At 45.9% G+C, this 26,500-nt stretch overlaps 1 long non-coding RNA gene across 1 annotated transcript; it reads left to right on the top strand.

The window, feature by feature from the left end:
- The first annotated feature begins 18,391 nt into the window (after positions 1–18,391).
- On the top strand, positions 18,392–26,157 carry LOC309846199. Its single transcript, XR_014301782.1, has 3 exons — positions 18,392–18,816; positions 24,934–25,121; positions 25,752–26,157. It is a non-coding gene; the product is annotated as an uncharacterized lncRNA (long non-coding RNA).
- Positions 26,158–26,500: the final 343 nt, after the last annotated feature.

Raw genomic sequence — 26,500 nt, 5'->3', positions numbered from 1 at the left:
ACTGCTATAAGGCTTAATATCTGTTTACCCTTTGCTGCCTCTTTGGCTGCATGGTCTGCTAGATTGTTTCCTTTAGATTCCAAGGCCATATCCTTCTGATATCCTTTGATGTGAATCACCGCTACCTCCTTAGGCAAGTGTACAGCCTCAAGAAGGGCTATGATCTCAGGCCCATATTTGACTGGGGACTAAAGAAAGAATTCTTAAGACGTCGTTGGTGCAAAAGGTGATTTATTAAAGCACAGGGACAGGGCCCGTGGGCAGGCAGAGATGCGGCTGCCCCGGGTTGTTAGGAGTGGTTGGTTATATACACAGGAGTTGGGTAGGTGAGGACAAAGGGGTGTTCAGAAGGGCTATTGGGGCAAAGAATACTATCAGGATATTGAAGGCTTAGTTGCTATCAAGTAAAGACAATTGGAAGTCTGGTGGAATGTTACATTCCTGCTATCAAGCATCCTTGTTAATGAGATTTAGGTTTAGAAGAAATGTAACTTTATTTACTTTTCCTTCTACCTCCACCTCCTTCGGTTTTTTATGGAGGGGAGGGTGACATTAGGCTTGAGGAACTGAGTTCTGTGTCTTTGGAAATTGGGCTATTGATAAGGTAACTTCTTTGTCGTAAATCTCAAGGACATTTGCAAACCAAGGGAGACTCCTGTCTTGCAGGATTGTGATCTCAACAAGTTAACCATTTATCATTTTATGGCAGTCAGGGGTGCCTGAGGAATGCTACACATATGGAGGGGAGCGGGTGAAGGGGGGGTGCAAGGCGCCAGCCTTTGCTTTGTCCTCAGCCAGCTCCTGCTCCCTCATCAACGTGATGCACGAAAAGTACAGGCAGCAGAGCCAGATGACTTCCAACTGCTTTCGATTTTGAAATTTCTCCTATTATGCAAAGTACATCCATGCATAAAGTGGCTCTGATTTTGGTCACATTAAAAGTGAGTAAATGGAGCTGAAATAGCCACATTAATGTTTACATCTCTTCCGGTGTCTTTTTCTAACTAATACACTGTGATGATCCATCCAAGGCAGATGAATTTTCCTTCCACGCTGTATTGAACAAAGAATTTCATAATAAATAAATGTTCAAGCAAGTGCAGTGAATGTTTTGAATTTTTTAGTAGAAAAAATGCTTATAACATGGTTAGTATCGTTGTCATCTGCATTCAAATGACCAGAAAATTACAAATATATCAGCTACTATTAACCATTCCACTTTCTCAGCAACAAGAGCAAGTTACTTGCAACATTTGATTCAGATATTCTAGAAGTCAGGAAACCATCATCACCATCATCATCGTCACCATGGTCGTCTTTGTCAACATCTTGCAGTACGTTAGGGACTGCTAAAAGCTTTCAATATATCACTGCATTTCCTTTCACAGTAACTTCTACCTGAGAGAATCTTGAACACTTGCTGCCCTTCCCAAAGATGAAATTTGGAGTTGTGGAATTCCAATTTAGTCGATGCAAAGATTAAGAAAACTGACTCGATGTAAAACCTGAGTAATTAACGGCTCAAGTAGTCGGTTGTAAGATCTCCTCGAAGAGCAAGTGATAGGTAGCCCAAAGCAATTGAAATCATTTTCTTAAAAATAGAATTTTGGCAAAGACATCGGGATGTAGACAGAGTTGATAGCAATGTTGAAGAAAGAAACAGAAATCAGGACCGAAACAACTGGAATCTTGGGCAAATCTGGGATCTCAGCAGCAGGAACTATTAGGCAATATTGTCAGGGCTCTGTTGCTGGAAGGAAGAATTCACACTGTTTCTTTCATCCTTGCATCATTCTGCTTCCAAAAACCTGGGAGACACTGTCTATCGATATCTCATCTCATGTCTAGGGGAGGGAAGGCATCTTAATTACAGCCCCATTAAGACTCCATGCAATGGGGAAGAAACAAGTTTCCCAAAAGAACCCACAGTGCTCCTACCAAGACCAGAGGAAGTAGATGCTGGTGGCTGAGAAAAGCTTTGGTTCAACACAGCAGCTCCCGTTTAGCTTCTCAACACACAGATAAATGCTTGCTTTTCATTAAACTTTTTCTATTGAGAAAATTATAGAATCACATGCAATTGTAAGAAATAATACAGAGAAATCCAATGTCCCTTTTACTGGTATAAAAACAGACACACAGGTCGATGCTACAGAATAGAAAGCCCAGAAATAAACTCACGTGTATATGGACACATCACTTACAACAAAAGGGGTAAGAATATACGAAAGGGGAAGAACGGACTCTTAAGTAAATGGTGCTGGGAAAACTGGGCAGCTACGTGAAAAGAATGAAACCGGACCACCGTCTCACACCGTACGCAAAAATTAACTCAAAATGAGTTAGAGATTCCACTGTTATTTCTGAAAGCATAAAGTGCCTTGAAAAAATAGAGGCAATAAGCTCCTTGACATAGGTCTTGGCAGTGGTGTTTTTTAATCTGACACCAAAAGGAAAAGCAAAAAAAGCAAAAACAAGCAAGTGGGGTTCCACCAAACTAAAAAGCTTCTGCAAAACAAAGAAACCCATTAACAAAATGAAAAAGCAGCCTACGAAATGGGAGAAAGTATTTGCAAATCATGCATCTGATAAGGGTTTAAAATCCAAAATATTAAAGACCTGAGAGAATTTAGTAACAAAAGATGCCTGGGTGGATCAGTCGGTTAAGCCTCTGCCTCTGCCTCTGGCTCAGGTCAGGATCCCAGGGTCCTAGGATCAAGTACTGCTTTGGGCTCCTTGCTCAGGGTGGAGCCTGCTTCTCCCTCTGCCTGTTGCTCCTCCACTTCCCCTGCTGTGTTTTCTCTCTCTCTTTCTGATGAATAAATAAATAAGTAAAATCTTTAATAAAAAATAAAATATTAATAAAGAATGCAATAGCAAAAAAAAAAAAAGATTAAAAAATGGTCAGAAGATCTGAATAGACATTTTTCCAAAGAAGACGCACAGGTGGCTGACAAGTACAAGAAAAGATGCTCATCATCATTAATCATCAGGAAAGGAAAGTAAAAATCGCCATGAGATGTGACCTTGCACCAAGTAGGATGTTACCATCAAAAGACAAGGAATGAACAGCTCGGTGAGGATGTGAGGGAAGGACAGCGCTGTGCACTGGTGGCGGGAAGGCAAACTGGTACAGCCCCAACGGAAAAGAGTACAGAGTTTCCAGCTCATTAAATGTAGAACAACCATAACATCCAGAAATCCTGCTTCTGGGTATTTACTCACAGAAAGTAGAAACAAAACTCAAAAGGATGATCTATGTGCCACATATTCATCGCAGCATTACTTAAACAAGCCGAGACACAGCAACAACCTAAGTGTCCATCAGTGAATGAATGCATAGCGACATAACATATACACACAATGGAATATTACTCAGCCATAAAAAAGAACGGAATTTTGCCATTTGTGACAACATGGATGGACCTTGAGGGCACCATCCCAAGTGAAATAAGTCAGACAGAGAAAGACAAATACCATACGATCTCTCCTCTGTGTGGAAGCAAAACAAAAACAAAAATCGAGCAAACAGACAAACACTAAACTAAGCACACAGACACAGAAAGCACAGGATGATTACCAGATACGAGGGCTGTGGGTGGGAGAAAAGGGTAGCAGGGCCAAAAGGTAAAGAATATTACGAAGAGAAAGAAAAGGGAGCCTGACAGAAAAAGCTGTTGATTCCTCCTGCGATCTCAACTTCTGTTCCATCCTTAGCTGCCATTCCAGCAGGGTAAGGGGATGAGCAGAAGCTGAGACACCTTCAATTACTGTGTGCAGAAAGGGTCTCTCTTAACAAGGCTTTATTGTCTTCCTACTGTTTCCAGGTGGGCTGGCACGCATGGAAGAGAAGCTTCTCCGAAAAGGAAGTGCAATTCGTCCTGGAGCTTAGCGCAGGCGGCAAGGAGTAACCACCACATCCCACGTTCTGAAGGTTTTCTGTCAAGTTTCCTGGAATCCAGCCTTGTTAGGCACTGTCTATATCCCTCGGTATGATGGGCTCCAGGTCAACGACCCCGCAGCACACACTGCCAGCTTCTTCACTTACTTGGGAGGGAGAGAGTCACCCTGGCTGCCTCTGCCCTCTGCCAGCTCAGCCGATGCCACGTTTCATAGACTGTTACTTCTAATGCCCCATGTCCACGTCCCGGTCTCTCCATTAGACGTGATGCTCCCAGCTTCAGGTGACAGAAGCCTAACTCAACACGCTTTCACACAAGTTCTTGTGTTTGCATGTGAAACAGGGCAGGTGATCTCGAAGCACAGCGGGAGTCCCTCAGAAGCTTGGTGGTTGTGGGACAAACCTCCCTGAGCCCTGTCACCGCGCCCCGTGCACAGTCCTTCCCCCCATCCTCTCTAGCTCCTGGCTCCGGGCTCCACTCTCGAACTTCTCAGACTCACTCTTGGCAATTACAGACTCATCCACTTCTCAGGACGGCATCCTCAGAAAAGGGGAAGGATCCTGCCGAATCGCGCAGATAGTGTTGGAACGGTTCCATTGGCTCTACTGGGCTGTGGCAGGTGCTCGTTTTAAATCATCTCTGTAGAGTGTAGGTGAAGGGGCAGGTCTCAGGTCGGTCCCAGGGACAGGTCTGGTGGGCAACACCAGAAACACTCCCGAGGAGGAGGGAGTGATGGAAAAGGGGAAAAGATGGCCATTGCTGGGTCACAGGGTCATTGAGGGTTTGATTTTATAAGAAACTGGTTATAAAGGAGGGGAATGCAGGGGCAGGAGGGCCAAAGGTACAAACTTGTTATCGATAAATAAGATCTGGGGACGTAACGTGCAGCATGGTGACCGGCTTAAACACGCCACGTTGTACATTTGAAGGTTGCTAAGAGAGTAACACTTGGTACTCTCTAGCGCAAGGAAAAATAATTGTAACTACATGAGGGGAGGGATGTTAAATAAATTATTGTGGTGATCACTTTGCCATTTATACACATATCAAGTCATTGTGTTATACTCTTTAATACAATGTTATAGCTCAGCGATATCTCAGTAAAACGGAGAAAAGAAACCACTAAATGACATTCCAGAATGGCTGCACCTTTCCGTCCCCCATCCAAGGCTGAGGGACCCAGCCCGTGCACATCCTTATCAGGTGCTGCCACAACTACCCGATCTAGTAGGTGTGGGACGATGTGTCATCCTGGCTGACCCTGCATTTCACTAACGGCTAGTCGTGATGAGCATTTGCTCCTGTGCTCATCGCCCTATGCATGTCTTCCTCGGTGAAGATAAGAAGTTTCTAGCACTCCCCTTTGTGCCCCGGATGGGTGTAAGCCAGGAGCTATTTCAGCGTCAAACGGGAGGGCGGCTGCCCTTGTCTGTGTTCTGTCCGGGGCTCACGCACAGACCCCGTGCTGACCACGGCTCGTGTACGCGGTCTGCCCATGAACACGGGACGGTCAGCAGTGCGTCTGATCGAGAAGGGTAGCGAGTCTCCTCCTCTCCGAATCGTCGTCAGGACCCTTGAGGCTACTTTGAGAAGCTCCTCAGAACCAGTGTGCACTGCGGTTGTCTCTGCTCAGAGAGACTGTCTCTGCATCTCTGCAGTCGTGGGCTCTCCTTTGCACTTAGTGACAGGAGGCACTGAGCTTGATATCCTAACCACATGCCTTTTTTTATCCTGAACACGAACACATAACTGGTTATTTGTTATTAACCCCCTAGTGATGTATCCAGGAATCAGACTGTCAGCAAGAACTCCAGATCTGCGGGCAGCAATGAAGGTCACGGGAAGACTGTGTCATCGCCAGGTGTCTGTCACACAGTCTCCATCCCCTTCCCAGATCCTGGAAATGGAGCCAGAAGAGGACGAGGGGGTCTGGGGGGCAGTCGGGTGGGTCATCAAGACACCAGGGAGCTGGAATGGAGGCAGCAGACGGCGCCGGTTTCTCCTGCCCGTTTGTCACATCATAAGCATCTGTCTGTCCCCGTTGAGCAAAACATTTGTGAGTTCATGTGACCCTGACCCTAAATGTGTGCCCTGGGGCAGGAGGGTTCCTGGGATATGAGGCAAGGGAGGAAACATGGAAAGCTGGTGAACGCTGTGCAGATGAACAAGGTCAGAGCCCAATAGCACTGGGTCCTGAAAATTTGAGACCAGGTTTGTCCTGTGTATCCTATGCTTTAGAGATGAATCCTGAACACTAAAAGCCTCTAGGGCAGGGCTTCTTAATCTGCAGTCCACTGAACGCTTGGGTTCATGGATACACTTCAGGCAGCCTTTATTAGTCAGGGTTCTCCAGAGAAGCAGAACCGATAGGACGTAAATAGACAGAATGAGATTTATGATAAAGAATTGGTTCCCATGATCATGAGGGCTTAGAAGTCCCAAGATCAGCAGTCAGCCAGTCAATAACCTGGAGACACAAAAAACCCAAGGTGAAGTCCCAGTGGGAGCACCTAAGGACCAGGTGTTAGACCTGCATCACCAATGGTCTAAGTTCCAGGCAGGCCCAAGGCCCAAGATGAGCCAAAGTTTCAGTTCCTGTCCAAGGTCAGGAAAAGACCATTGTCCCAACTGGAAGTCAGTCAGAGTCCTCCATTACTCAGAAGAGCGTCGTGGTTTGGTTTTATTTTGTTTCTATCTATATAGGCCTTCAGCCGGCTGGATGAGGGCTGCCCACATTAGGGAGGACAAGCTGCCTTACTTTGTTTACCAGTTCAAATGTTAATCTCACTCCAAATCATTCTCACAGACACGTGTGAATGTGTGAATATGTGTTTGAGTATTTCCTGACCTAGTCAGGTTGACACAGAAATTTAACCATCACAACTCAAGTCCTTGTCCACTTGGCATAGGTACACATCCTCTCAAACCATGATTTCCAATTAAAGACAGTAACAAGGTCAGAATTCTGCCTAACATGATCCAACTAAGCTGACACAACCAAGAATGCACAAAGGCCTTGACCCAAAGAAGAAATAAGGATCTTGAGTGGTCTTTATTCCTTTTCTTTATACCCCATAACTACAATACTATGTCGTAAATTCCATAATACCTAAATACTATGACACAAAGTTAGTACATCTTATGTTACACAGTAAAGAAATAAGAGAGGGAAAAAGACAAAGATATCTTGCACACAAACACATACGTATTCATGACAGAATAGGAAGGAAATGCTCATAATAATGGCAACCCTTATTTCTGGAACTGGTTATGTGGTCTGACATATCTGGTATTTACAACTGCTTCCTTCCACAGGTTCCATCCCCTTCCCTAGGACTGTAGATGGACGATTCTGCATCCTCATGGACCTCAGCAAACACCTCAGCTGGTCATGATTCTTTACCAGGTGTGGTGACCCAAAATTTCATCTCTTCAGGTTCTTGGGCCATTACCAGTCTGCTGGAGTGGGTCGCTGTAATTTTCCGTTGAGCTTAATCCCAGATACCCTAAGGTATCTCTTATATTCCAAACATACTCTCCTTTACCTTCATTGTGGAGTAGCAGCCCATTTCTTCTTGGTAGGAAGGATCAGTCACCACAGCCAGCTCCATAACTCCCTTCTTTTCCTGTTGACTCAAAAGTGTGAAGAATGTACATGGCTAGGCAGAAGTCTTAACTTCCAAGTCAATGGAATTGTTGTGTATATTCTGGTGGAAGCATTTCTCCTTGTGCAACTAGGACATCCAAGGCAGAAGAGAATAAGGTGATAAGAACAGGTAGCATAAATTTTATCAGTGGACCACTAGGGGTAGTAGTGAATAGTGACACTCCCGTGTCCACCACTGAATTCTGGAACCTTTGAATTTTGGTTTATTGGAGAAATCGCACCATACTGAATGCTAGTTCAGTCCACATACAGCCTCCTAGAGAGCCTTGCGTCAGTCCTGCAAGATACTGCCACCACGCTGGTGCTGTTACTCGGGTCTTCAAAGTCCATTCCACCATTCTATCAAGTCAGCTGTTTTGCATGTTAGGGAACGTAATAGGACCAGTGAATTCCATGAGCATGGGACAATTGTTGCCCTTCATTGGCTGTAAAGTGAAAGTCCTTGAACATAGCAAGGATTCCACAATAGACAAAGCATTCTGTAGTGCATGGATGGTAGTTTTGGCAAAAGCATTGTATGCAGGGAAGGCAGGTCTGTACCCAGACTGTCCATTTCAGGAAAAGCAAAAGGTTTCCCCTTCCACTATGGAAGTCGTCCAATGTAATCAACCTGCACCAGGTAGCCTGCTTATCTCTCTGGAGAACGGTGTTGGGGCGCATTGATGATCTTTGATGCCGGCAGATGGGGCACTAAACAGTGGCCAATACCAGGGTACCCTTGTGAATAGAAGTCTGTGTTTCTGAGCCCATGCATAACCTCCATCCTTGCCACCATGGCCACTTGGTCCACGAACCCATCAGGCCATGGGAGGGGTGGCTGGGCATAGAGGCTGATGGCTATGCACAAAATGGATCATTCTACCCACTTGATTACTAAAATCCTCCTCTGTTGAGCTCTCCCCTTGGCGAGCATTCACACAGTACACAAATATCTTCAAAACTTCTACCCATTCAGAAAGGTTTTTTTCACATATTTCCCCCCAGATTTCCCTGGGCCAGAAATCCAGTCACGGTCCACCTAAGTCTTTAGTCATCTTGCCAAACAATGGGACACAGCTCGTGAATCAGAATATAATACCATGTTCGGCCATATCTCCAGCAAAGTGAACCACCAGCTGTGCAACTAGAAGTTCTCCCCCTGGGGAGACTCTCCCTTCTCCACTGTCTCTTAGAGATGTCCCAGATAGGACTGAAGTAGTGTAGTTGTCCACTTTCAGGAGAGCCCTGTTCGTTGTGCAGAGCCATCTGTAAACCAGGCTTGTATCTTATCTTTCTTTGTCAATAGACTGTAGAGAACTCCCAGTGAGGCCATAGGAGCAGGCTGGGCGAGATAAGGCAAGGCTGGGAGCCATGACATTTGGGCTGCTCCTTACGGTAAATTACTCACACCTTCAGGGCCTGTGTAGGACTAATTGCACACATACCACTTCCATCTGATGGAGGAGTGCTGCTGTGCATGTCCAACTTTATGGCTTGGTGCATCAGATAACATCCATGCATGATGGGCTCCCCAAGTCACACTGTAACCTGATGGCCTGGGGTTAACTGTTCAGTCTCTACAAAGGCTCAGGAGCAGGCAGAGACCTCTTTCTCAAAGGAAGTATAGAGTTTTCCCCCGAAATCCTCAGTGTCTGTGCTGTGACTCCTCTACAGGGACCTGCCAAAGGCTCCAACCTGCCACTACCCTTCGAGCACCACTGAATGAGACCTGAGTGGCAGAGGAGTCACACAGCTATTGCACCTGCAGCAGAGCTCCTCATGTTTCTGAACCTCATCCAAAACCAGCCTTATTTTTTGTTCCTCGGGAAATAGGTGGGGCATGACATTCACAGGAGGACTATGTTGTTTCCAAAATCCAAAGATGCCAAAACCCAAAGGAGACCTTGTGCCTCTTTTTTGGTTTGGGGGGTGAAGTGGTGCAGATACGATACCATATCCTTCTCCTTAGAAATGATCTATTGACCAACCCCATACCTTTGGGTCCCTAGAAGTTTCTTAGAAATAAAAGGCCCTTGAATTTTTGTCTGATTTATTTCTCACCCTCTAACACAAAAATGTCTTGCCAACAAGTCTAGAGTCATTGTTAGTTCTTGCTCACTAGATCCAATCAGCATAAATTCATCAATATTGTAAACCACTGTAATATCTTCTGGGAGGGAGGGGCAGTCATGGTCCCTGTGAACTAAATTATGACATAGGGCTGACATACACCAAAGAAAGTGTGCTGCTGGCCTTGCCAGCTGAGGAATAGACTTTTGGCTTTATTGGCATTTTCTTTAATAAAACAGAAAACTGGGCCACATTCTTCAGGTTATGGAGAGTTTCTGACCATTCCATGGACCCTATCTTAGGTATGGATGTGATGGTCTTGCCAGCTGAAAGCTGCTTCTGGTTGGTCTCATGGCAGACATGGAGAAAGAGGCATTTGCAGAGACCAAAGGTATACACCCGTACCGGGGTGTGTTAATTTCTTTAAGCACGACAACCACATCTGGTTCAACACTGATTGAAGTGACCACCTGCTTAAGCATATAATGATCCACTGTTAGTCTACAGGGTCAGTCTGTCTTCTGCACAGCCCAAATGGGAGAAGTGAGTGGGGATGCGGAGACCGTCACCACTCCTGTGTCTTTCAAGGCCTTGATGGTGGCACCATCAATATCAGCACCTTCTCCAGGAATGTGACATCGCTTCTGGATTACAACTTTGCTGGGGAGAGACAGTGCTAGTGGCTTCTGCGTCACTTTCCCACTGTAATATCCCTCACTTCATAGGTCAGGGAAGCAATACGAGGATTCTGCCAAACACAGGGCTCAGTTTATCTATTCCAATTATGCATTCCAGAACAGGATGGGGTTGGGGACTCACTGGGTCCACTGGAATATGGATTTGTGCTAAAACTCCATCAATGACTTGGTTTCCGTAAGCCTACACTCTAGTGGACGACAGTGACATTTTGGGTCTCTTGGAATCAGTGTTGATTAGGAGCGAGTGTCTGATTATTTCCAATGTGGTTACCCTGATCAAAATCAAAGGTTCCTTTAGGAAAGGCTGAAGAAAGAATAACAGGAATAGTCTTTGCTGGTTACCAGGATCCTTCCTCAAGGGGAACTGGACTCTCCTTCATTCAAGGGTCCTGGGTCTATAAACTTACTGAAGTCTGGGAACTGATGAAAGGATGCGATTCTCTTTCATGGCTCAGGTTAGACTTTTCTTCATTCTACCTGAACTTCCGTGCTCAGTTAACATTTAGCAGGCTTCCTATTTATTTCACATCCGGGAACACCGTGACCAACCAGCCAGCGCCACAGGTCTTCATGAGTCAGACGCTTCTGACTGGTGCTTTGGCTCTGCTGACATTACAGTGAGCGTGCCCGCCCTGCCTAGGGCTGTTGAGTGCAGACTTGGCCCCTCACAAGCTCATTTCTCACAGAGTGGTCCAAAGTATGTCTTCTGCGTCCTCCCAGTGTGGGTGAGACAATGACAGGTTGCAATGACAAGTCCAATCTAACATTCCAGTTGCCCCTGCCTGTAAATCCCTTCCTCTACATTGAACCAGGGAATGCCTGGCATTTCCAGCTGGCTCTCTGTGGGCCACCATTTGGTCCATGTTTCATGACCAACCAACCACACCATTAGACCCTTTCTGAGTCCCCAGGATGCAGCATTAAATGCAGAACCTCTTCTTAGGAAGCGCATATCTACCAATCCATTCTTTTTTTTTTTTTAATATATTTTAAAATTTATTTTTATTTATTTGACAGACAGAGATCACAAGTAGGCAGAGAGGCAGGCAGAGAGAGGGGAGGGGAAGCAGGCTCCCTGACAAGCAGAGAGCCCGATGCGGGGCTCAATTCCAGGACCCCGGGATCATGACTTGAGCCGAAGGCAAAGGCTGTAACCCACTGAGCCACCCAGATGCCCCCTACCAATCCGTTCTAATCCAAGTTCATGTTCTCCTTCCCACTGTCTCATAGGTTAATATCCATTCTCATGCATGTTCCCCAGAGTTGTTTGTATAAGTTAGAAAACTCAAATAGTTGCTTTGGAATGTAGTGTACTTCCATGTGGGTCTCTCTTTGAACCTCACCTCTAGGGGTCTGTTGAAAATTGAGTTTAGCTTTAGCAAGCAGGGGAGGTTGGGGTCCTGTCTTTGTCCACGTGGACTGCCTTAACAAAATACCATAGACTGGGGGACTTAAAGAACGGAAATTTATCTCTCCCATTCTGGAGGCTGGGAGTTCAAGATCAATGTGATTGTTGATTAGGTTTCTGGTGAAACCCCTTTCTGGCTTGCACATGGCCACCTGCCTGTCGTATCTTAAAAGTGGACTTTCCTTGTGTGCATGGGGAGAGACAGAGATCAGTTTCTCTATATCTTCTTATAATGCCACTAGTCTTATTAGATTAGGCCCTCTCCTACCCCACGATGTTCTCATTTAACATTAATTACCTCTTAAATGCTCCATATCCAAACACAGTTACACTGACAATTAGAACTTTCATACTGAATTGTGGGTGGTACACTATTCACGGCACAGGCTAAGACTCTATAAAAGGGAAAAGAACATCTTTCTTTTTTTTTCTAAATTTTAATCAAAAATTTGCATTCCTTTCAAGTATGTCTGTCACTAACAGACAGGATATTAGCAGTACTCATGACTTTGCCATCATGAGAAATCAGTTGTTTCGTATCACATTACAGGTGGTCCATGTATCTTAGGAAATCGCTTACGCTTGTCACTATTTCAAAATTATAGCATTCGAAGATCCACCACTGCAGACACACATATTATCATGTCACCAATATATTTGTATTTCGGTAAGTGTATTTCAATATCCAATCACCTTGTAATTTCATGTATTGCAAACATTTAACAGCATTATCAAGAGACGGGGTCTGTGGGCATCATCAGATTGCCAGAGGTGTCAGGGCTGAATGTCTCCCATAGAGGGAAACCTGTATATTTAGGTTTTTGGACTTCGGACTGTGCTCCACTGGTTACGAGGTCTTCAGGATCACCCCAAATTGTCTCAGAACTGAGAAGTGGACAGCTGAGCTGACATGTCAACCAGGAGGTCCCTTTGACAAGAAAGGAGTTTAGTGACCAGGCTGTTAAATAGAAACATGTAGGGCATTATGCAATCATGGCCAAGAATTCTGCAACTACGCTGAGGATTATTGAAGCCTTGAAAAGAAGGCTAAGTTGGACTAATCTTTAGCTAGAATTATTAGCAACCAACTTTTCTGAAAGAACCATGCTCTCTGGCATAGTTTTAAATTCCCCTCACTTAACAGAAACCTGTCCTAAAATTAACAGGCGATTATTTTCTGAATTGTGAATCAAAGGTTAAAATGTGTCCTCTTTTGAACAGATATTTCTCAAAAATGGCCACTAAACACAGGACAAGTTACCCAGTACCATTAGTCATTAAAGAAATACTGACTAAAATCACACTGAGAGCCCTCATTCTACCTACTAAGATACCTAACATTGAAAGGACTGACAAGATCAGATGGTGAGGATACAGAGATACTGGAAATCTTATGTTGCTGAGGGGGAGTTAAAAACGGTACATCCGCTTTGGAACACTGGCTGTTTCTTAGAAAATTAAATCATAGGTGTCCCTCATGACTGAGCAATTCACTCCTGGGTATTTCCTCAAGAGAAATAAAAGCCAGTTTCCACAGGACAGATTACTCTAGAATATTAATAGCAGCTTTTTTGTAAGCACCGAAAGGAGGAAAGAATCCCAATGACCATCAACAGGAGAATGTCTGGATGAGTGTGGACACCGTGCCCTGCAGAACCATCCAGCCACGAGGAGAGGGAACTGCTGGCAAGGGCAACACTGTGGGTGAATGTCATTGACGTTATGTTGAGTGTGAGAGCAAGACACACACAGGAGTGCCTTCAGTGTGATTCCACTGATGGGAATGACTAAACATGCTCCAGAGATCTGTGGTGAAAGAATACAGCAGTGCTTGCCTCAGAAGGTGTGGAGGGTGGACATGGACTGGAAGAGCAGCTCAATGGATAGTGCTGGTTGGCTTGGACGTTCTGCCATCTGAGTTTGATTTTGTTCATACAAGTAAATGTGTTTATTAAGACTCATCCATGTGTAACATAGACCATTAAACGTGTACCACAACTAAAACAAAATGGCACATGGACTCTCCCATATAGTAAACATATGGGAACATTTCTCATGCCAAAATTGTTTTTCTCTCTGTAAAATTATAATTAATATACATGCATACATAAAAGACGTGTCTATCTGGTCATTATGGCCAGAGTGTCAGCTCCGAAAATGTGTCGATGGACAGGGGAAAGAGAAGTGCTAGGTGGGGGATCGGAGGAAGGCAGGAGGAAGGGGCGTTCTCCAGGAAACCTGCCCCAACTTAGAAGAAAGGATCAAATCAAAGAGGACACAGGCTGATGTATGGAGGGTTGTTGAGATGGGTCAGAAAGAAATCGCGTTATGTTACTAAAAATAAAAACTGATATTAATTTTCTGCAGGAGAAATAGTCCTAGCCATATTTTTCAGACATATTTTGCCCAAGAAATTTCCTTTATGAGGTGAGAGTTATTTTCTCCTAAGGAAAAATGTTTTGTTTGTGTTTTCTTCTTCATTTAGTTTTCCCAGGGGTGCCTGGGTGGCTCAGTGGGTTAAAGCTTCTGCCTTCGGCTCAGGTCATAATCCCAGGGTCCTGGGATCAAGCCCCGCTTCGGCCTCTCTCTCTGCCTGCCTCTCCACCTACTTGTGATTTCGGTCTGTCAAATAAATAAAGTATTTTTTTTTTTTAATTTAGTCTTCCCAGCTTTAGAACATCTAAGGCTGACTGATTTAGCATGTAAAATATTAAAAAAAATAATAATAATGGAATCTTATAAAAGTCTCAGCATGAAGTGTTTCTGGAATGCAAGGAGGAATTCACACTTCTCCTCCAGGGAACCACAGAGTTGACTGGAGCCAGAGGCAATTCTGATATTTCCATAAACTACAAAACAAAACAATGACATTCCACCATTCTGCCCTGTTCCTTATGTGTGGATGGGAGGTAGCATTCATTCATTCAACAAATATTTATGTAAGACTTGTTATATGCTACATGATTGGTGGATGCAATGGTTCCAGGCAAAGGTAGACAATAATCAAATGAATAAATATGTAGTAATTCAGGCCACTGATGGAGGAATTAAACAATTCTGGGTTCAAATCTTGATTCTGCTTCTTAACAGCCGTATGCCCGTGGGCAAGACCCTTCACCTCCCAGAGACTCCATTTATTTCCTCTGTCAAAGGAGATTAAAAATGCCTACTTCTGAGGGGATGGTGAGGGTCGTAGAGGATTACCTTATACCTTGGTGAGCACACAGTCCCTTGCATGTGGCTACTACGGTTATTCCTAAAGATGTTCTGGAATTTATGAGGGCCCTTAAACCATCAGGACACCCTAGCTGGGGTCATACTTTAGATCAATGACTGAAGATTATAGAATTATCAGACAACACAGAAAAATAATGGAACATGTGACAAGGCCTTGAGGTCTGGGGACAGCTAAGCACGTGAGGTCACAGGACCAGCAGAGATGGACAGCGGATTAAGAACACGAGACCACAGCTCTCAGGTGGAGCCTCATGGGTGCTCTGTGCTCAAAGTCCGATGGAGAGTCAAGAACTAAGGTGACCTTGGAGTCTTTCAACCAAACAAGCTTCCATCAGCATGGCTTCGCCCCTGGCTTTCCCTGCCCGCTGAGCTCCCAAATGCACATGATGCACTGAAATGGGTCGTGTGGGGGCAGACTGTTGGCAGAAGGCAATGCTGTGTCCAGGTCCTGCCTCAGTGAACTCTGCTAATCCGTGCTCCGTCTGGGAAGCTCTTCTCTTGCACGTTCTCAGAAAACCAAGCCAAAAGCCACTTTGGAGACTTCCAGTGGCTTTACTCTCCAAATGGTCCTGGCATATCGGACTTGCCAGAAAACATGACTTAAATGATTATCTTAAAACTTCAGTCTCTATGTCCTGGGCCTATCCAGAATCTAAAGGGAATGCAGTGGTTTGTTGTAAAGGTGAAGAGTGTGAATGTTTCACTACCAGAGGAACAAGGAACCAAACCAGTTACCTGGCTCATGAGCAGCAGGGTCACACTTTCCCGTGTTGTGCTCCTGGGGATGGGACAATCAATCATGCACCATTGCCCTGACTTGCCTCCTCCCCTTGGAGTTTTCCTGAACGACTTAGTAGTAGCTGCGGTCAAGGATCTCAGAGGATGATGGTCACTGGCCTTCCAGCAGCTTCTTCTGTTCCTTTTCTTATTTTTTTTTTAAAACAAAACAAGTGATCATTATGAAAACTTTAGGAAGTATAGATAAGTAAAATGGAAAAAACATGCAGCCAACCTCCCTTCCACCTCCTTGTGGGCTCTGGAAGCCAGTGGACAGCTGGGACATAGTCACAAACACTCTGCTTTGGGTGGTGGCCTTTGTGCACCATAACCGCCCTTCTCCCATGTTCCAGATGAATGAACCGAAGCTTCGAGGGGCCTGGCAGCTTCCCCAGCTGGGGAGCAGGGGGCCAGGGTTTGATCTCAGGAGTCGTTACTCCAGACAAGGCAGCACATAGGGCAGGAGCAGACCTGGGATGGAAGCCTGGCCATAGCAAAGATCGTTAAAAAGAACTGCAGAGGACAACAGCTAATGTTTCATGCTTCCGTCCTGGGGACAGCAACCAAGGGAACACACTCCTTCCTGGGTCCCAGGTCATTACCCCAGGCACCATTGCCAATCCTCTGCCACTGTGTCCACTTTAACATTTCTGGAAAGTTCTTCCTGTGTTCTGTGACTGTGCACTGATTTCTGGGGAGACTGGGGATTCCTTATCTCTTCTCCGTGCAGGAACCACTACCCCAGGCAGAAGATGCCCCACTCCTGAGTTATTTCCTCTAGAGCAGGTTGGTGCGCAGTTGGCAGGGCTGTGGGGAGACTGTATTTAGATGGCTAAGGGGGCCCTATAGCCGCCTGCAGACCTATGCCGTGTGTGAGGCAAGGGGAGTGATACTTTCTGAATATGTCTGAGTTCCTCTCCTGTTAGTGCTCCATTTCTAGGGACTTGTCCCCTCCTTAGCCAGGGACATCTTTGTCTCATGGACCATCAGGATTTCAACAGTAGGAATGCAAAGAGAAGTAAGAGTCACTGCTCAGCACTTGACAACCCGGTTAGAATTCCTGAGTCCTCAAAGACCCTGAAAGCCAAACTGTGAAGGAAAAAAAAAAAAGATTTCCTAATCTCAGGAAGAGAGAATTCCTCCCACTAGTCCATTGCCTGGAGGAGTGGGAGGAAGAGGGGAGAAGGGTCTCCCCGACACTGGGAGAGGAGCAGGGGTTCCTCAAAGGCTGAGGGCCATAGCCTGCTCTCACTCAAGCTTTGTGAGGCTGGTCTGGGGGCGGGGGGAAGGCTCTTGAGGCTCTGGAGGCTCCACAAGCACAACCATTGACAAGGAGGGGGGAGATCCCACACCCTGGGGTGACTAAGGGGCTGCAAAAACACAAATTGTTATAAAACCCCAGGACCCCTGCACAGCCCTGGAGTGAAGGAGAAGCTCATGAATGAAAGAGACTAGAGCTTGCTTTGGGGGGGCTCCTAGTCACAATTATTTTAAGAAGCATAAAGGAATGACAGTCCTCAGGAATGTGGAGAGTAATTGTGCCCAAAGTCTGGGTTATAGTCATGGTTGAGTATGAAAAAGGCTGATTAGCTCACAGAAAATGGACGGAAGTGGCGGAGGGTTGATGCACTCTGGGGAACTGAGGTTTATACGTTCTCCTTAGGCTTGTCCTATGATCCAGGGGCATCACCTTAACTTCCAGTCCTTCTCAGATGCTAGCAAGGATTAGGGTTAAGAAACATTCAAGTCAGAGTCTCTCTAATAGGTTAGGACATTTGTCTGCATCAGCCATGTGCCCTCAGATGTTAGTTTCTCAGTCCTGGCTGGGGAACTCCTTCCCGGCACCCCACTCTCCTCCACCTGAGGTGCGTGCACTCCTGCAGCAAAAGGCAGGAAGGTTGTAGGTTGAGGCCCCATGATTTGCTTAGTACAGAGTTCACTGATCTCAAAATCCAAGCCGTCTGGGCACGAGTCCAACCCAGGCCGTGCCAAACGGTGTTACTAGAATGGTCAGGCTTGGTGTCAAGGATCACTGGTGCAGGAGGAGAGCCCGGCTCCAGGAGCACAGGGCTTGGGATGGACGCAGGTGAGACGTGACCCCACGGCCTCTCCTCCAGGCACCTGGGGCGTCTACACAGCGCTCAAGCTGGTGCAGGTAAGATACTCAGCCCGCTCCACCCCTGCTTGCCGGAGCGCAGGCGGAGGACAGGGGGTGCCGGCAGAAGGTCCTGGCTGGCTGGTCACACTCACAGACCGAGACATGGACACGGGAATATCCCAGGGGAAGGAGAGCGGGAACGCTTATTCTCGAATGTACTTGTTTCTCGGATTATGAAAGTGGGACACTTGCAAACAGGAATGTAAGACAGAACAGCGTAGTCCGCTTTTCGGTGTATTTCCTTGCAGACTGTTGGTCCAGCCTGACAGAGGCTGCGAGGCGCAGAAGCACGAGCTTGTCCGCTTTGCCGTGAAGCCTGTCAGAGCGACCATGGTCAGGAAGAGACTTCCCTAGTGACCGTGGGCTCCTGCTCGCCGAGAGCGGACCAGACTGCGCATGACAGGTCTTCCCACACCGCCCGAGTTGTCACCGTGAGACGGAGGATGAGAAGAGACTCGCGTGTGGCACCCTGAAAACAACCATCTCGCGGGGAAGCCAAGTCTTAGAGGGAAACCGTTCATCGTTGCTAACTGCTGACCCCTAGTGGTGGGGAGCGGCAGGCCGGCTGGAGCAGCCCCCTGGGCATGCTGAGCAGAGACAGAGCGCCCTGGGGCTCCTCTCTGGGGACCGCAGGTCGCCTCCCCTGCAGGCTCCTCCTGGACACCTGCTCCCTCTCTGCTCTGGGTATGTCCTTCCTGCTGCAGCCCCACAAGGATACAGCCAGACCCTCCGCTGGCCGCAGAGCGAGTCTGGGTTGGCTGTCAGACGAGCCGCGTGGGGAAGACCCAGGGGCCCCAAGCGGCTGCACACGGAGCAGCCGGGATCCACACGTGCCCCCGCTCCTGCGTCCTGCCCGGTGGCTCGGCCCTTCTCCCCCTGCACCTTCAGGAGCCAACAGCACCAAGGGCTAGGCGTCTAAGGCAAATCCACTGCTTGCTGTCTGAGTGATCTCTGTGTGCCCACGGGGACCTCTCTCCCGGGGAAAGGAAACAGGCCTGGCCCTTATGGCGGGGCTTGGGGGGGGGACCAGGGCTGTGGCCTTGGGGGGGAGCAGAGCACGGCCCCCCAGGCACAGCAAATCCTCTGTACACTGACAGAGCTGCTGTGTCCATAACCACACCTCCTTCCTCAGAGCCCACAGTCAATCCAAGGAGCTTGTCCCCTCCTTCAACCCTGTCTCCCCCAGGAGGCCCTCCTAGCCTGCCCATCTTTCGCTCTGGCTCTTGCTCTTCCTTAGGGCGCCCAGATGTCTCCAGGGGGCAGGGTAGGGCTTCTAGTTTGCTTTGGGGTGAATTAGGGATCTTGTCAGTCACCATACCCCAACCAAGGATTCGTGCCAAACAGCCTAGATCCTTGCTGACATGATGAGAAAAGGCCTCAGGGTAGTGGTTCCCAAACCTCCCTGCACATAGGAACCCTGGGGTGTTTAAGAACTCTGATGGGGAGCACATGCCCACCCCTTTCTGGACCCACACCCCTCTGCTTCCCTCAGTCTGGGTGCGACCTAGACACTGAGGTTGTAAGCTCTCCCCGTGATTCCGACGTGTAGCCACATTTGGGGACCACCGTCTTGTTGGAAGAAATCTGAACCTTGACTAAAGTGGTCTGACTTCCGGCCACAACTTCTTTCGGAGACCCGGGATCCACTTGGTACATAGACAGAGAACCTTCAGTGACAAATGTTCCTGTTCATCACGGAGCCTCTGCAGTGACAAGAAAACCACCAGCAACCAAATGCCCCCCATTTGCCCAGCACTTTACAGTTTGCCAAATACAACTCAAGGAGACACTCTTCAGGCTCCCAAAAGAAAGGCCTGCCAGCGTCGTGGAAAGTTCAACCTTTGGCGTCAAGGACGAGGTTTACGTCCTGAATCTGCCCGCCACCAGCTGTGTGGTCAGTCACTGGGCCTCCTGGAACCTGGGCTTCTTCATCTGCAAGGCAGACACGGGGGCCCTCACTGCACAGGCACTTGAGCGGATCAGAGAAAACCAAATGGAAAGAAGCAGCAAAGTGGCAGGCACAGAAAAAGCAAGCAGCGGTTATTATGAATAGAGCGCTGAGAATTTCCTGGAACTAGCTGGCTCTCTGTCCAAGATGGAACGGGCTGGGAGCTGGATGTTTGCATTCTGACCTTGCCCGACCCTATGCCCCTGAGCCAGGTGCTAACTCCCCAGTAACTTGTCACAAGGAGCAGGAAGGACCTGCAGAGAAGGCCAAGACAATGGATTTGTGGGGAATTGTAACTCATGTCGTCTGGAGGAAACCACCAGCGTGAAATTCATACTTTGGGGCGGGTGAGACTTCCCATCCTTGTGAAACATGAGACCCCAAGCAGCTCATGTCATCGCCTCCGCTACCCCCCATTCATTGTGAAATTTAAAAAACCACCTCTACCCATTTCCTGACACTCCGGGGGGGGGGGGAGCCACACTCTATTAGACCCCCTCATGTGGATCCTGAACACATTTCTGGGAAGAAGTCTGTGCCTGCACAGCAGGGGCGGGGGGCCTTAAATTGCCTTGCCATTCCATAGTTTTGGACAGGGGCCAGGCTGACAACAGAAACGCTGCCTTGTTCTCACTTCCACTCAGTTGACAGGTCTAGGAACATTTTTTTTTTTTTAAAGATTCTATTTATTTATTTGACAGGGAGAAAGATCACAAGGAGGTAGAGAGGCAGGCAGGGAGAGAGGGGGAAGCAGGATCCCAGCTAAGCAGAGAGTCAGATTTGGGGTTTGATCCCTGTTCCCTGAGATCATGACTGGAGCCGAAGGCAGAGGCTTAACCCAGTGAGCTAGCCAGGCGCCCTCTAAGAACATATTTTTAAAGAAGGTTTGCTATGGTGAGTACTGTGAACTGTGTAAGCCTGATGATTCACGGACCTGTACCCCTGGGGAAAATAATACATTATATGTTAAATAAATAAATAGATAGATAGATAAATAAATAAAGAAGATTTGTTAGAGAAGCCATGGAACCTGCTGTTCCAGAAATACAACCGCAGTCATACTGTTGACCTGCAGGGGGCAGCAGAGCACTGGCTGGAGCAGAGGGAAAGGCTCTCTGTGCCCTTAGCACAGGGGTCTGACCCTGGGGAGAGGAGACCTTGAGGCCAGCGCCTCTGGGCAGAGTGGGGGGGGTGACGGTGGCCAAGGCCAGAGCTTGTGGAGGCAGGATGAACCCAGGGAAGGTCTTAGCTGGGCGAGGTCTGCCCTGACCCTGTTCCCCACAAAGTGACTGGGAGCAGTGGTCTGCTGGAGCGTCAGAGCGTTTGGTCCTGTCCCGCAGAGCCCGCCACAGGGGTCTCTTTCCAAGTGCGTGCTAGGCGCCCTCACACTGGGGGGCTTGAACTCAGCCCTGGGGCAGTATTTACACCACAGGAATCAGCAGACACTGCAAACCAGAGTTGGTGGCTTTGTGTTGTTTTGTTGCCCCCCCCCCCCCGCGGGCTCAGTAACCAGCACACACTGCTTTGGGGTGTGGAGAAGCCCCACAAGCCCAGCTTGGATTGTAGGGGCCACCTTCTTACAACAAGGAGCCACCCCTCCGACTGTACCTGGGCCTGCCCCACCGAACAGGCCCAGCGCAGCTGTCCACACCCGCCCAAGAACTGTGCTGTTACTCATCCAGCCAAATTCTACATCCCTGGGAAAAAGAGGGATGTTTGTTAGAATGCAGGGAGGGGGTGCAGGTAGATTTCGCCTCTGCACCTATGTTTACTATCAAGGTGGGTCCCCTCTGATCTGACCTCAGTATCATAGCTGGCGTGGGGGCGGGGGTCGTTAGTTTATTTTTATTTTGTTTGATTGTCCTTCTCATTATATGTTTCCGAAGCTGATCTTAAGGCAGTTATTTTTCTAAGCCTGAGACAACACAGTGAAGAAAGATGCCCAGAAACAGATTGGAAAAATAGGACAAAGCTGGGCGTTTGCCCAGAGTTTAAACTTCACCACAAATAAACTGTATTTGCATGATTAAGAGTTGCAAGTTCTTTGCTGCTGGGTCAGACAGCATCCCGCTTCTGCAGAAAGTCTCGCCACCCCCCACCCCCGTGCTAACCGGGTTCTCTCAGGGTCCCATGGTCCTCTCTGCCAACCTCCTAAAGTTCAGTTCTTTTTGCAATGAGACAGTGAAGCTGAATTACCAGGGGGAAAATGGACTGCGCAAAGGGAATGTAGAAACCATGATTCACCAGGGCGTCAAAGAGTGATGCAGTTACCTTATAATGCTCACTTAAAAGAAAGTCACAGTGTCTACAATATGCCAAGAGTTGTTCTAGGCACGGGTGAGACTACAGTAAACAAAAAGCAAGATTCAGGCTGTAAACTAATAAGAAAAATGCCAGATGGGGTAAGTCAGGGGTTGGCAGACAATGGCCTGGGTGCCAAAATCAGCCCACCACCTTTCATTGAAGCACAATCACCCCTTTCATTTCCTACTGTCTATGATTGGCTTAGGGATACATGGCAGATGCAAGAGAGCCCTGCTGCCCCTGGTGTAGTGCAAGGATTCACACAGGGTCATATGAGAACGGAGGGGGTTAGGGACATGGCTATTTTCCACTGAATGCTCAGGGAATACCTCTCCAGTGGTGATACTTAAACCAACACGTGAGAGACTGGAGAGGGGAGGCAGCCAGAGGCCCGGTGCTGGGGGAAAGCAAAGGGAATAGTGAGTGCAAAGGGCCTGGGGCAGTAGAGGGTTGGGTGTGTCTCAGGAACCAGAGGATAAGGAGTGGGATTTGTCTGCCACTGGGACTTGAGCAAGGTGGTCTGAGGAAGAATGATGCCTGATCAGAGAGATAGGCAGCTTTATAAACCAAAGTCAGGTGACCCGTTTTGGTCCAGGTGTGCTCAGCAGGTGGGAGCAAGATCTGATTCTGGTTTTGGGACTTTCCTCCTTCCAACTGCCCAGAGACATAAAGTACTTATTTGTTTACTTTATTTATTTAGAGGGCTTTTAAAAATGCAAACTGCTAGGAGGATCCTGTGCCCAGACTCTAACACCTCTGATAACAGATATGCTCCAAGTTTCTGCCTTGGAGAACACGTGAGATAGACTCCCTGCACCCTTGTGATATAAATTTTCTACCCCATCTTCTCCAAGACCTAAAAGCCATTCTTTGGAATGCAAACTGTAGGGAAAAGTGTGTCATCAGGAAAAAAAAAAAAAATAGAGGGAGATATTTGAAAAATGTGCCTTTAAGGTCCTCTCCACAAATATTAGTAAGTCTTTACTATATTGTCTGTATGCAGATGGCTATGTATGTCGGAAACGTGAGAGGTTTTCCCCCCTTCCCCCAATGTATCACTAGCATTAAGTTGTGAAAGATGATATTCAGTTGAAGGCAAGTACTTGTAAAAACTGGGCATTCTAAAATCAGAAAGGTAAAGACTAACCAAAGTGTTTTGCAAGTTCATGTGCTCTGTGAAAATATTTGTTACTAAAGGTAATTTAAGTTTGTTGGTTTAATTAAAATAGGTCTTTAGAATTATCAGCATTAAATATGAGAATTTTCTGATGTTGTGTTTCCTAAAAGTCAAATAAGTTCAAGCTATTTTTGTTGCAAAATTTGTCAGAAAAAAAAGGTATGATGAATGGAGATAGATTATTTTACTTAGAAAAAAGAAAATAAAAAAAAAAAGAAAAAGAAAATAGAAAATGGTTTTTGTCCTAATGTGAGGCTGATTGTTTGTGGGGGAGAAAAAACAAACTTAGGACAAATTCTGAATATAAGAAGAAGAGTTGTCAAAAGTTTATGGAAAAGAAAGGGTGTGGTCAGTACTAGCTGAAGTTAAGATAAATTTAAGTAAGAAATGAATGTTAATATTAAAAGTAGTCTGGTGCAAATTTATTTTCTCTTTGTTAAAAGAACAAAGGTTTTTTGAACCATTAATTAACTGTTAATTAAAATTACAAATGTTTTTCTTTACTTTTAAGTTTATCTGCCAAAAAAAAAAAAAGGTTCTATATTTTGTGAAAATAATTTTCTATGTCTATCAGGTCTTTAATTACTTAAGAAAACTGAGTCTTACTATTAAAAGAACTAAGTTTTGCTCATAACTATGTAACTTTTGGCGTAAATGCCTTTGACATCATTTACAATTACTTTGGTAAATGGAAGACTATTGTTATGTATTGATCTGTGATCCTACTTGATCAAATGGTCAAAGTTGTACAAACTTCCCAAAATAAAATTCCGAAATCAAATCTTTTGACTGCAATCTAACTGACATCTCCCAAAGAGCCCTGGAACATTTCAAGGATTTTGTGAGAAATTAAACTAATTGGACTTTCTTGGTATGTTAAAAATGACATAAATTAAAGCATTGTCAAGTAAATGATGCTATATCCCATTACATAATATTTGGGTAAAGATGTTATTAAAATGAGTGTTCCAAAAATTGTACAAAGCCCATAGAGATCTGATGTCCTGGTATATTATTGTCTTGAAGTGTTGTGTATCACAGAAATAACCAGGTCTTTACTCATGGCCTTTTTAAGCATTGTATCATTTACAGACATTTATACTTTACTCAGGTACTTTTAAAAATAAAAGATCCCCACCAATGTGCTTTGCCTTCTTTGAGGCTCACGAAACACATAAGAACAAAACCAGAAACAAATCGCTGAGTACAGGTTTCTAATAACCTTAAGACCAACCTATGTAAAATTATCCAGAGCCAGTGGAAAAGCTGGATTCAAGCAGAATAAGATGTAAATACATGGAACTAATGAACCAAGGAGGACTGGTATCATTTTTAGGACTCTATCCTCACTTTAAAAAAAAGTTTTCTTTTTCCAGATTTAAGGAAACTATTTGAGTTAACCGACTTAGAGCAGTTTGATACATTAGACTGTTGTAAGCAGGACTGAAACCTCTCTCTTTTCTCCCACCTGAACCCTCCAAAATTCAGAAGCTCAGTGAGTGCTCTTATATTTTTATGGCAATATATTTATTTGTATAAGTTCAATAAGAACTTATAAGAATAAGAATAAGAACTTATAAGAATAAGAATCTGTTTTCCTTGCAACAGGACACATTGGAAACATTGCTTATATTACCAGAACTTTGACTGAACTGTTGTGTCTGAGAAAGACACGCACAGACGCAGATATGACCACATAGCTTTAAGCAACTAAGATTGACTTTATGGGGCCTGTAACAGCTCTTGAAGATACCAACCTGATAACTTGCCTACACAGTTCCCAGCAGCCTTACCAGGTGAGTAAAGAAGGTGACTTCTTTTTAAATTTAATTTATTTTTTTTAATTAACATATAATATATTATTTGTCCCAGGGGTACAGGTCTGTGAATCATTAGGCTTACACATTTCACTGCACTCACCATAGCACATACCCTCCAGAAGGTCACTTCTTGATAGGTACAGGAACCTCGGGATATTTGGGGAACCTTGAGAAGAGAGGAATTCGCCAAAGTTATAGGTACTGCAGGCAAACTCTGATAAAAAGTATTTAGCTTGGCTCCTGGCCTTGAGGGCCTATTAAAAGTTCAATCTAGAAATTTCTTATGAAAAGTTCCATCAAAGCAGGTTTTAAAGGGCCCAGATGCTCCATCTCTATTCTTGTTGCACTCATGTAAATAATCAGGCCAAGTATTTTTTTTTTAATAGACTTATTTTGCAAATAAATTAATGGTCATTTGAAAATCTTTGGTAAACATGACGGTGTTGATAGAGAGAAAACACGTTTCAGTAACACGCCTTTGGAGATGGTAGATTCTAGTACGGTTCATCATAAACTGAACTAGACTCTGATTTCTAGAAGTGTCCTCCCAGGGCTGGCAACAATTCTCTGAACTAATATGTTTAAACTTTTTTTTTCACGTTCCAGACTTGGAAAATCATTTGAGAACAAAAGCTGCCCTTTTCCCTGAGGCCCTGCAAATTGAATATAAATGACCTGATGGACCCTTCAGAGAAGTCACTGCAGCAGCCCACGTACAGGCCATCTTCAAGCCTGCCACTCTGCGGGCCACTGAAAAGGATCACCAGACATATTTGAACAGTAAACCAGGAAAATCTGCCAGACTGTCCCGTCCTGCTCCCCCTCTATCTGAGGAAGCCTGCAGATTGACATCCAGAAATCTCGACTGGCTACCCTCAGCCCTCAAACATGGTTTATAACTTGATTCGATCATTATTTTCCTTTTGTTTCCATAAAAAAATGCCTCTTATTTAGTACCCGCTTCTTTGAACCACAGGCCCAGCTTCGAGAGCACACCTGTATCATCACCTCCTGAAATGAGTTTAATAGAAGGATTGAATCTATTGTCGAGACTAAGAGGCTGGTCCAGCAAGATGGAAAAATCAACCAGCTCAACTTGAGGGAAGTTTCAGAGGAGGGAAATGCAGGGCCGATAGCAGGCTACTCCGAGAGGGGCCACTCTGACATAAAAACTATTTTGAGTTAAAACGCAATCAAAACCCAGCCAATTCAGGAAAACCCCCTTACTTCTCCCTCAACCCCTTAAAGAGAATTTAGACAGAGGGCCTGCTCCAGGAAGAGAGCTGATACTGAAAAGAACTACCTTACGATGTGAACTAGGTGTGATGGACAGAAAGAAACTTGCAAGGACGCTT

The sequence above is a fragment of the Mustela nivalis genome (assembly GCF_964662115.1).
Source record: "Mustela nivalis genome assembly, chromosome: 13".
Lineage (NCBI taxonomy): Eukaryota > Metazoa > Chordata > Mammalia > Carnivora > Mustelidae > Mustela > Mustela nivalis.
The sequence above is the reverse complement of the archived record's forward strand: the minus strand, read 5'-3'. Positions and strand labels throughout refer to the sequence as shown.